Raw genomic sequence first — 13,513 nt, 5'->3', positions numbered from 1 at the left:
GCCTGCAAGGGACAGAAGGAGTTCAGCCATGACTCCTGGGACCCTGGCTCCAGTTTCAGTCACAACCTCTCACAGCCCCTCCCCCCCACGCAGGAGATGTGTGTTTTGTCACACAGACAATGCAAGCTCCCAGCATTCTAGCTGGACCCTACCCCCAGTCAACTGACCACAGCCAGGCATGCCTTGTCCCACAGACAGATAGCTCCACCTCACACAATATAAGGGGCGGTTTGTGCCCTTCTTTCTCTCTCTTGATCTCTTGCTGTCTTGTTCTCTTGCCCTCTTCTCCTTCTTGCTCTCTTATCTTTCTTGCTTCCTCTCACTTTCTTTCTCTCTTCCTCTCTTCCTTTCTTCCTCTCTTGCCATCTCTCTCCTTCTCTTCTCCTCTTCTTCCTCTTTTTTCTTTCTCTCCAACTAGCCAGCTTCTTTTCTCTTTCCTAAAATAAAATATCTCACAATTATGCATTGCCTCCTTTTAACTAACACGCCACGCAGCCTCAGGCATTGGCAGTAGAGAGACCAGGCCCAATACCATACTAGCCCTCCAACAGCCATTTTAACTGTATTCACCTTGATATTGACTCCCTCATCTTTCTCTCCCCTCCCCTCCACTGATAGGCCCTTCCGTTTGAGTCTCCTCCTCCCAATCCATCCTTAATTATCTATTCTACTTGACATTCCTCATGAGATTTGTGCATTCTCTAGTCCCTTACTCTATAACCTCTATGGTTTTTTGGATTAAAGTTTGGTTTTCATTGTATTTACAGGTAATAGTCACAAATAAGCAAAGATATAAAATATTTGTCTTTCTGGATTTGGGTTACCTCACTCAGGATGCATCTACCCTCATCCCTCTTAGTTCCAGCCATTTATCTTTGAGTTTTTAGGATTTCATTTTTTTAATGGCTGAATAATAATCCATTGTTTATATGCACACTTTCTTATCCATTCATCTGCTGTGGGTACATCTCATTTTTTTCCAGTTTCTGGCTAAAATAAATAGGGCAGGAATAAACATGGTTGAGTAATTGTCCCTGTGGTAGATTGAAATGCCCTTTGAATATATTCCCAAGAGTGGGAATATATTGACATACATTGATGCTAATCTTCCTCAGGAACTGCTATAGATTTCCATAATAGCTGTACAAGTCTGTGCTCCCACCAGTAATGGATGAGTAGCCTTCACATCCTCACTAGCATGTCACTTGTTTTATTGATCTTTGCTATTCTCATGGATGTAAAATAAAATCTCAAAATAGTTTTGATTTGAATTTCTCAGATGGCTAAGGATGCTGCACATTTCTTTGAGTATTTCTCAGCCATTTATATTTGATCTATTGATATTCCTCTGTTTCTATCTGTACCCCATTTTCAACTGGATTATTTGTTTCCTTGACAGTTTTTTTTTAGTTCTTTAAATATTTTGTATATTACTCCTCTATGAAATGTATCATTAATAATTTTTTTCCATTCTGTAGACTGCTGCTTTGTCTTATGATTGTGTCCTTGCTGTGTAGAAGCTTTTCAGTTTCATGTAGTCCCATTCATTAAGTGTTCACCATAGTGCCCGTGCTCATTGTTTTCTGTTCATAAAGTCTCTTCATGTACCAATGAGTTGAAGACTATTTTCCACCTTCTCTTTTATCATGTTCAGTGTATATCATTTTATGTTGAGGTCTTTGATCCATTTGGAGCTGAGTTTTATGAAGGGTGATTAGTATAGATCTATTTGGATTCCTCCATATGCAATTTGACTAACTATCCATACAGTTTGACTAAGACAATTTATTGAAGATATCTTTTTTCCATTTGTGTGTTCCTTGCTTCATTATTAAAACAACAACAACAACAATAATAATAACAACAACAACCAGATGCCCATATATGTTTGGTTTATGTATGGGCATTTGATTAGATTTCATTGACCAAACTGTCTGATTTTATGCCAAAACTTTTTTGTTATTATGACTGTAGCTCTGTATTATAATTTAAGATCAGGAATGGTAATACCTTTAGCAGATTCTTTTAAAACTTACTCACTTTATATCCTGCTCATTGCCCCCTTACCAGTCACTTCCTCCCACAATCCTTCTCCCACTCCTCCTTCTCCTCTAAGCAGGTAGGGTGTTCCTGGATACCTTTACCTCCACCCTAGCACATCAAGTCTGTTAGGCTAAACACATCCTTTTCCACTGAGGCCAGACAAGGTAGTCCAGTTTAAGAATACATCCTACATTCAGGCAACAGCTTTTGGGGTAGCCTCTGCTCCAGTTGTTTTGGCTATACATGAAGTCCATGCTATATATGAGCAGGGAGGCCTAGGTACAGCCAGTGCATGTTCTTTGGTTGGTGGTTCAGTCTCTGAAAGCCCCAAGGGTCCAAGTTAGTTGACTCTATTGGTCTTCCTGTGGAGTTCCTATTCTCCTCGGTGTCAGCATTTCATCTTACTGTTTCTTCCATAAGAATCCCCAGCTCCATACACTGTTTGGCTGTAGGTGTCTGCATCTGTCTGAGTCAGCTGTCAAGCAATTCTTTCATTATTCATGGTTGCATTAGCCATTCTGTTTTTGTTTGTGTGTATGTGTTTCCATATGAAGCAGAAAATTGTACCCTCAAAGCTATGTGAAAAATTTTGTTGGGATCTGAATGGGGATTAGAGTGAATCTATAGATTGTTTTGGATATGATGTCTATTTTTACTATGTTGTTGCTACTGATCCGTGAGCATGGGAGAACTTTTTGCCTTCTGGCATCTTCAATTTCTTTCTTGAAAGATGTTAAGTATCTGTCATATAGGTCTTTCACTTGCTTGGTTAGACAGACACCAATATATTTTAAATTATTTGAGGCTATTCTAGAGAGTGTTGTTTCCCTGATTTCTCTTTCAGACCATTTATCATGTATATATGAGAGAACTACTGATTTTTGTAAGTTAATTTTGTATTTAGTTACTTTGCTGAAAGTGTTTATCAGCTGTAGGAGTTTTCAGGTGGCTTGAAATAGTGTTGCTTATGTATACTACCATACAATTTTCAAATAAAGATAATTTATTTTTTTCCTATTTCTATCCCTTTCATCTCTTTCAGTTGTGCTATTACTGTAGCTAAGAATTGAAGTTCGACATTCAATAGGTATAGAGAGAGTTAACTATCTTGTCTTGTTCCTGATTTTAGTGGAATTGCTTTGTGAGTCTTTTAATTTAGGTTGATGTTGGCTATATGCTAGCTGTAAACTACTTTTATGCTATATAGATAGGTCCCTCTTGTCTAAACTCTTCAGAACATTCATCATGATGTGGTGTGGGATATTGTAGAAGGCCTTTTCTGCATATAATGAGATACTCATATGGTTTTTGCCATTTAGTTCATATATTTGTTAGATTACATTTATCAACTTACTAGAACCATTCCTATGTCTCTGGGATGAAGCCTGCTTGATTATGGTAGATGATCTTTTTGTTATGGTCTTGGATTAGGTTTGAAAATATTCTACTGAAAATATTCCTTCCATGATCATTTCCAGGTTTTTTTTGTTTGTATTTGCTTTATTGATTTTCTTTCCACCTTCAGACCTTGAACAATTTTATTCAGTTTCTTCCATTGCTTGTTTATATTTGCATAGATTTCTTTAAAGGACTTAAACACTTTCTCTTTAAGAACCCACATAATTTTCATAAAGACTATTTTAAGGTCTTTGTCTTGTGTTTCATCTATGTTGGAATATTCAGGGCCTGTTCTATTTGGGTTGCTGGACTTTAGTAGAGACATATATTCCTCAGCAGCTACTGATTGTTTATTTAGGTTTGTATCGAGGCATCTGAGTTTGGGAAGACTGTAAGGTACTGAAATCTAAGCTTATCTTTGCTGGTTGGGTGTATTATATGGTTTCATTTTTCTTTGTAAACCTATTAGAATATCTCATATACATAAACACATGAATACAACTTTTAAAATCCATTCATGTATGGTTTCTACTACTTTGGTATTATAAACACTGCTTTGTTATACATGAATATGTAGTTATCTCTATGGTAAACTACTTTGGTTGTTTTGTACAAATGAAGTAAAGTGATACAGTTCTGTTTTGTTGCTGATTTAACATCCATTATGATGTCCATACTGCATCCATTCATACAGTATGTGTTTTTCTCAGTACTTTTACTTCCTCATCAGTATTGTTTATTATTTTAATAATTGTCATTCTAACAAAATACATCAAGTTTCACTTTAGTTTTGGATTATATTTCCCATTTTGTTCAGTTTATTTGTCCTCTTTATAGAGCAAGATTTTGTTGTTGTTTTTGTTTTGTTTTGTTTTATTTTGGGGTATTTTGGTCTCTCTCTCTCATACATACACACTCACACACACAAAAACATATTTGATGTGTGAGTGTGTGTGTTGATGAAAAAACAAAAAACAATTCAAGTCCCAGACACCAGGGATGAGAGAGGCTCGCTGGACCCAGTAGGCAAAACATTAGCTGAAATGCCCAATAGAAGGGAGATAGAACCTGAAGATAACACCTACAGTAGATAGACATTGCCTCCAGTGGAGGGATGGGATTACCTACCCATCTCAAAAATTTTTAATACAGAATTGTTCCTGTCTAAAGGAAACACAGGGACCAAAGATGGAGCAGAGACCTAAGAAAAAGTCATTCAGAGACTGCCCTACCTTGGGATCCATCCCATCCACAGACAACAAGCCTCAACCCTATCACTGATGCCAAGAAGTGCTTATAGACAAGAGCCTTGTATAGCTGTCCTCTGAGAGGTTCTACCAGCTCCTGACTAAGACAAATACAGACACTCACAGTCAACCACTGAACTGAGCCCAATGGTTGCTATCTTTGACCAACCTGAAAGCTGGAAAGGGGGACAACATTTGAAGTGGAAAAGATAGGGGAAGGACTAAAAGAACTAAAGGGGATTGCTATGTTCTTCTTATGAACCCCTTAAGAAGAACAATATTAACTAATTGGACCCCTCAGAGCTCCTAAGGACTGAATTACCTACCAAAGAGTATACATGGGCTGATTCATGGCTCCTGCTACATTTGTAGCAGAGTGCTGGCTCATAGGGCATCATTGAGAGAGGATGTGCTTGGTACTGTGGCTGCCTGCTGCCTCAGAGAAAGGAGATGCTACAGGTAGGTAAGATTTGATGGTTAGGTAGGACAGCACCCTCTTAGAGGGAAAGGGGAAGGGGATGGGTTGAAAGGATTGTGGAGGGGAGACCGAAAATGGGGACAATATTTGAAATGTAAATACATAAAATAATTAAGAAAAACCCACAATTCTTAATTTAACAGAAATAAAAGTTATTATATAGGCATATTTGAGTGATCATAGCCTGAGAACACAGATTTGGTTTACCTTAAATCCTATGTTCCATGGCTGTTTATAGTTTTACAGAACAAAGTCATAAATCAAAGCAATTTGAAATACTCTGGTGGGTGCACCAGAGAAGCAGTTCCAGAGAGATAGCAAAGCTTTTCTAAAGGCCTTAGATATTAACTCATGGCATTCCAAGCTTTTGGGTTGGTAAAAGATAGCAATATGTTAAGTACAAAGACTCAAAAACCTTATAGCTAATAGTCACAGGATGTTAGTTCCTGCACAGAGTTAAGCAAGCTAAAGCTGACTATAGGTAAGGTAGTTCTGGGCCTGCTACATTACCACCTCTCAACATCACAGTGGATTACCTAGTTACTCTCTCCACAAATCTTCTTTCCAAGAGTTCTCACTGACAAATATAATACATATTTTATATATTTAACTCAATGTCATATAGGAAACTGATCTTGCTTCATTTCCCCCATTTAATAGGCTTTCTATTATTACTTTTACTGTGCACATGTGCAAGAAATAAACATATTAGTAATTAACTCCAATTCACCAATTAGTGTCACATTAAGGAAAGAAATGAAAGTGCTTCCCCTTGAAGTTACGTAACCAAGAGTAAGCCCAGACTTGAGTTCCCTACTTCATGTTCCCTGTACCATGCATCCTTTGTCTGTCTGTTGTATGAGTCTGAAGCTGTGCCTACCTTGAGGCTGTCTTGTGCATCTGTCCTTGTGTCTGTGTTTGTATGTCTATGTATGTCTGTGTGTACATGTGCATGTCTGCACAGGAAGAATAACATGGGGAAGGAATGGTATATGCTCTAGAAATCTTTAACAGAGTTTTGCAAGGGATTAAATCACAGGCTACAACTAACCCCAATTGGTGAGATAGCAAACAATACTACAAATATCATTGCTTATAAACCAATATATAAATGTTATGTTCAATATTCACAATAGATATTAATTTTAGAAAATTGCTTTCAACATTTGTATTTTCTGTTTTCTGCAAAGGATACACTTATACTCTTCTGGGTCAGGGGTGTGGAAAAGCTCACAATTTAGGATGGTAGTTATGGACTAGTTTAACTTGAAAAAGTTGGTTATATGGGAAATCCAAGGCAAGTAAGGTTAATTGTTACACAGTTTTCTTAAAAGAAGATTAAACAGGCTGAGTACACTGTAAAATATCAGATTTTAGTCTTAGTCAACCTCAGAGTATATTATTAACTCTGGCTATGAGTTTTCTTAAACATTCCAGACTCTTAGCATGTAAAGTATATTTTTATCATAGTGTACAGACACATAAGATTTGTAGTTCGATATAATTCCTTTTGTAAATTTGAGACTCAGTCATACTTCTTGAGATATTGTGATCACAAATTTATTGTCTATGCCTAGATCTTGAAGAGTTTCTTAGAAAATTACTTCTAGTAGTTTCAGAATTTCCAGTCTTTCAGTAAGGCATTTAATTCCTTTTTATTTTATTGTGATCTAAGCTCTGTCAATATATCTGTGCAGCAAAGGAATTTTACTTCTATATGTGTAATCTTAGGTTAAAGGTTAAACATTAGAAAAATTGATATTTGTTTTCTGTTTCTGTCTTCTCAACATCAAAAATTTTAAAAAAAAATGTTTTATGGCAGCTTTGTCAAGACGTAGATGGCTTTACTTCTATGGAATTTTTCTGCTTTTTATTTTATTCCATTATTTTTTGTATCTTTTTTGTGTTTGTATATCTCTGTATTAACCAAGTTGTTTGTGGAATGGTTCTATAGCATAGTTTGAAGAATTATACTGTATTATAGTTGATACAATCAGCATTGGTTTTTCTTCTTATGATTGTTTGGGTTATTATTGGTTTTCCTTTTCTTATGATTGTTTTGGTTATTACCCATCCTTCAAATTGCCATACAAATTTTAGGATTGTTTTTCTTAGCTGTGGTGGTTTCAATACACTTGGCCCATGGGAAGTGGAACTAGTAAGAGTTGTGGCTTTATTAGAAGATGTATAGCCTTGTTAGAGGATGTACATCACAGTGGAGACAGGTCTTTGAGGTGATATATACATGTTCATTTCTGGCTAGTGTGATCTCTGACCTCCTCCTGGCTTCCTGTATAAGACAGTCCCCGTCTGGATGCCTTATGATTGTGATGTAGAACTCTTCAAGCACCATATCTGCCTGTAGGCTGCCATGTTTCCTGCCTCTGAAACTGTAATCCAGCTACGATGAAAGGTTTTATAGAAGTTGCCTTGGTCATACACTTTGATAAAATGTGTTTTTTTCTACTATAACTCTTCTGCCAATGGAATTTACATTTAGCTAAACTTTCAACTGAGTTTGAGACTTGTGACATGTTTAGGCTTATTCTAAAATAGAGATCAGCCTTTTTCATTTGGATTACCTTTTGGAAGGACATTCTGTTGTTCCATCCTCTATGAGGGAACTATGCAAATAATTTTATATTCAGGGTACTTTTGTGCATTGCCTGTCTTCTTGGTTCACTTGTGGTATACTTCAATTTTTATTGTAGATTTCAGATGATACACTTGTCTCTCTGTATTAGGAGTAGATGGTTATCCATTTCTAAATCTTATTTTAGTTCTTTTACTGGATTATAGAGTGGTAGCACTTAGTCTCCCATGTTAATTAATGTCTGTTAATTAGTAACATAATCCCTATAAGGAACATTATTGATTCAGGAATAGATAAACCACAAAAAATTACTGCCAAGACAAAATACTCTGGTAAATTTCAAACAGCGCTGTCTAGTATGTTGAGTCCTGCTAGCCTCTTTACTTACCAAGTGTGATAGAGTACTTACTGTAGATACATTATCATAATCCTACAATGTGATTTCAGACGTTAAGTCTGTTCGTACCACTAACTTGGTTAAGTAAGTATTGGGAGACCATGCTCAGCACAGAGTATTTCTTTTTTAGATTTGGTATCAATCTAATGTCTGGAAATAATTGGACTTAGTCTTCCCCAATAAGGACAAATTAAACTTTCTTGGCATTAAAAAAACTGATGGCATGGGTCACTCTTTTCTTCCTATATTCTTCAGTGTACTTTTTAATTCTTCTTTCTTTTTTTTAAAATTTTCTTTCATATATTATATCCTAACCATAATTTCCCCTTTCTCCCTCTCTTTCTTCCTTCCTTCCTCCCTTTCTTCCTTCCTTCTTTTCTTCTTCCTTCCTTCCTTCCTTTCTTCAATCCTTCCTTCCATCCTTCCTTTTTTCCTTCCTTCCTTCTTCCCTTCCTTTCTTCCTTTCATTTTTCCCTAATACGACTTTGCCTCTCTCCAGATCTACAACCCCTCTGCCTCCTCTCAGAAAAGAGCAGGCCTCCTCAGAACATCAACCAAATAGTACATAAAAAGCTACAATATATACAGGCACATACTATCACATCAAGGCTGGACAAGGAAACCCAGTATGAAGAAAGGGTCTCATAATTAGGCTAAAGAGTTAGAGAAAGCCCCGACCCCCATGCCCTACTCTCAGTGTTAGGGTTTCCAGAAGAACAGCAAACTAATCAGCTATAATATATATTCAGAGGACCTAAGTCAGACCTATACAGGCTCCTTAATTTCTGCAAGTTCTCATGAGTCCCAGTTGGTTGATTTTGTGTACCTTGTCCTCATGTTATGACCTAGATCCCTCTGCTTTCTCACATCCTTTCTACTCTTCCTCACCAAGACTCCCTAAGTTCCATGGAATAATTAGCTGTGGTACTCTACATCTGCTCCTATCACTTACTTAATAAATTCTCTCTGGTCTTTTTGATGATGAACCTTTTAGGTATTCGTCCAAGAAGACTCTGAAGGCAGGACAATTAGGTTTTGCAGATGGGTTGGTATCCCAAATCTTCCACTTGAGGTCTTGCCTGGTTACAGAAGATATCCAGTTCAAGATTCATGTCCCAAATTACTAGGAGTCCTTGCTAGGACTACTCTTGTAGATTCCATGGAATTTCCTTTGTAATAGGTTTCTACCTCACCTGGGAATACCACACACACACATCTATTGTAGTCTTCTCCAGTTACTTTTTCCTTCCCTCTCCTCAACCCTATCCCTATTCCCAACACCAACTAGTCCCAGTCTACTTGCAAAATCTATTCTATTTCCCTTTTCTAGAGAGTTCCTTGTATCCTATCCCTCCCTAAGCCTTCCTTCTGACTTAGCTTCCCTGTGTCTTATCTTTTACTTCACAGATAATATCCAATCATACATGAATGTAAATACATATAACACGTTGGCCTTTCTGGGTCTAGGTTACCTCACTTGGGATTACTTTTTCTAGTTTCATCCATTTACCTATAAATTTCATGGTGTCATTATTTTTAACTGCTGAGTAATAAATACTCTATTGTATTAATATGCCACATTTTTTTCATCCATTCTTTAGTTGAGGGACATTTAGGTTGCTTGCCATTTCTTTTTATTATGTATACAGATGCTATGAACATAGTTGAGCAAGTGTCCTCTCAGTATAGTGGAACATTCTTTGGGTATATTCCCAGAAGTGTTATTAGCTAGGTCTTGAGGTAGATGTGTTTCCAATTTTCTAAGAAACCACCAGATTGACTTCCAAAATGGCTGTGTATTCCCACCAACAGTGGAGGAAAGTTCCCCTTGTTCCACATTCTCACTTACCAAGAGAACTGCCATTTGTGGTTTTGGTCTTAGCCATTCTGTCAGTATAAGATGAAATTTCTAAAATTATGATTTCTCTACCTGACTACTGTACTTTTTTGTAAAGCTAGTTTCATTTACACACAGCAATTCAAATTGGTAAGTATGTGAGATTATTACATTTCATTATATTCAGCCATAGTCTCATGATTTGCCTCATTCGTTTATTCATTTTAATTGTTATTTCATTACATTAATTCTATCAACTCAATGTCAGTTCTGGAACTGATCCTAAATTATAAGGATAAGTCTTAACATATGTTGTTTACAAACATTTTATACACTTATAGGTTCAGTTGATTTTTATTTTTGTAATAGCATTTATAATTAGTGAAAAAAAGCATTCTGGCATTTTTTTTTCCTGTGATGCCTTTACTGGAATTTAGTTTCACAATAACCATGATTTCCTTTTTTTAAAAGATTTATTTAGTTATTATATATAAGTAAACTGTAGCTGTCTTCAGACACCCTAGAAGAGGGAATCAGATCTCATTATGGATGGTTGTGAGCCACCATGTGGTTGCTGGTATTTGAACTTAGGACCTTCAGAAGAGCAGTCAGTGCTCTTAACTGCTAAGCCATCTCTCCAGCCCTACTTCCCTCCATGATTTCTATAATCAGTTAGAAATTTTTGTTACCTGACATCAATTATGAAAAGTTCAGATCTTTTGAAAAATAACTGTTAAAATGCTTTCTTTTTATATATTACATAATAAACATTAATATATTTTAATAAATTAGCTCATTCATAATTACAATCAACAGGAGAACTAGAGACAGAACATATCAAATTAAACTTGGACTATTTAGAATTCAAGTAAAAGTGTTTACCTTTAGGACTAAAGACTTGGTTTACTACACAAAAATACTTTCTACTCTTTCAGAAGACTCAGATCTATTTCCCAGCACCCACATTTTGAAACAAAACTATTGATATATTCATCAAATAATTTTTTATTATAATATTAAAAAATGATTAAAATTTTATATCTACAGATAACGTTACACTCTTAAAAGGTGTGAATATATAGATATGGCTAAAATTAAACATAAACAAAAGGATTGACATTTAAAATATAAGCATCACTACAGTATTGTATCAAAACACAAAAACCACAGACAAATAGAATCATAAATATAATCAGTTTATCAGCTTATGAAGTCATAAAGCTCAACAATATCTAGCACCAAATATCTGAAAAATAAAATAAAACAGCTAATTAAACGTAGCTCTCTTCCCCTTCTCTTTTTTATGTACACTCTCTCACTCTCAATTTTATTCTAAATTTTGTTTTCATTCTTTCTATCACATACACATAAAATAGACATCAAAAACTGAACAACTACAAAATATTGCTCTCTAGTTAAATGCACTTAATATTCACACAGAATAATAAAGCAGCAACGGGAAAAACACATAAATATTGACCATTTTTATTCAGAGAAAACTGAATGAGTTCTCTCATTGGGAAGTAAAATTAGTATTTTACAAAAAAAGTAATAATGGAAGATTTTTGAAGATTATACTAGAAATTATATATAAGATAGAGAACAATCATTCAAATTGGATAAAATTATTTCTGATGTAATTTACTATGTCCAAACCATGAAATTGTAGTTTGTACAAACATGTTTCAGTGTTTATAGTTTTTCAGAAAATTAGTACTTCTTAAGATATAAGATAAAAATCTCGTTCAAATTCCAGAAGATAAAGATGATATCAAAGTATTCAGGAAGAAAAGAAATGTATTGAGAAAAGCACATTATGTGATGACAGCTGTGCAGGAGAACTAGAGACAGAATAGATCAAATTAAACTTGGACTATTTGAAATTCAAGTAAAAGTGTTTATCTTTGGGACTAAAGACTTAATTTACTGCACAAAAATGCTTTCTATTCTTGCAGAAGACTCAGATCTGTTTCCCAGAACCCACATTAGAATGCTCACAAACTTCCCAGAGCTCCAGCTCTACAGAATCCAAGAGTATCTGATGCCCCTGTCGGGCCTCTATGAGAACAGAACCTACATACACAGACTTTTACATATACACACATTTAAAATGAATGTTTAAATTTTTATTTTTAGATTTTTCATTTTATCATTTAATCTATATGAATGTTTTGCCTACGTGCATGGATGTGAAGTCATGGTCATGCCGTGCCTCTGCAAGACATAAAACCAGGTATTTAAAAGACAGTTCCAGGTATTTAACCTCCTGGAACTGGAGTTTCAGACAGTTGTGAGCTGCCATATGGGGTGCTGGGAATCAAATCCAGATCCTGTGGAAAATCAGTTAGTACTCTCAACTACTGACCAAACTCTTCAGCTCCTAAATTCTTTTAGAAACATGATGTACACAATATGTGGTAAGATGTATTAAACTATTATGATCATGTTAAATTTTTGTCAACTCCACATAAACAAAATTATCTTTGTAGAGAAACCTCAATTTAGAAAATCCTCCATCAAATTTCCTATATTGATTGCCTATATTAATGTGGGAGGACCCAGCCCATTGTAAGCACCAACCCTATGATGATGGTTGTGAGTGGTATAAGAAAACATGCTAAATCATGAGGATGAAGTTAGTAAATATCTTTCCTTAATGGCTTTTGATTCACATATTATATGTAGGTCTCTATCTTGATTCCCTATTTTAAATTCCCTTAATAATAAAGTGTGACCTGGTGAGCCAAGTAAATCTTGTCCTCACCCTTTGGTGACTATGATGGCACATCTCAGTTGTCAGCTTGACTATGTCTGAAATCAATTTAAACACAAGCAGCAAGGCATCTGGAAGACAGGTATTTCTTTGGAATCATCTATCACCTCTGGCTCTTACAATCTTTTGGCTTCTTTTTCTGCATACCTCACTGAGCTCACAGGGTTTGTGGCTCAGCTGATGGTTTCATCCTCTGATAGTGTGAAGAGTATCCTTCAGTACAGTGAACACTAGTCAGTAGGGATGAAGGACCTACTAAGGCACCAGCTCTGCTTATCCATGTTCAATAAGGTATGTTAGTACTCTCATAAGTAGTAGGGTCTTACTATCTATTGTGGAGAACAATCATGGATGATAATAGCTTATAGGGTTTAGGGTATCCCTTTGGTCAATGACTCAATTCAATATAACCCACTCCTGACACTTGAGGCTTCACTTGGGAGAGAAGGATGTCTAGTTCTGGCACTGTCTCTTCCGTTATTTGAGGACCACATTTAGATTTATTTCATATAGGTTTATGTTATCTCCCTCCAGCTCTGCCCTCTGACTGTTCTTCATCTCATAATTTCTTCCCTGTCTCCAAGAGGATATCCCCACCACCAACTGTGCCACCACCAACCCAGTGGAGGGTGCAACCTCTCCACTTCCTGGGACCTCAAGTCTTTCAGACTTAGCTGCTTCTCCTCTCACTGAGGCCACACCAGGCAGTACTCTGCCATGGGTGTAATTGAGGCCTTTTATCAGCTC

This window comes from Mastomys coucha, chromosome X, assembly GCF_008632895.1.
Source record: "Mastomys coucha isolate ucsf_1 chromosome X, UCSF_Mcou_1, whole genome shotgun sequence".
Lineage (NCBI taxonomy): Eukaryota > Metazoa > Chordata > Mammalia > Rodentia > Muridae > Mastomys > Mastomys coucha.
The sequence above is the reverse complement of the archived record's forward strand: the minus strand, read 5'-3'. Positions refer to the sequence as shown.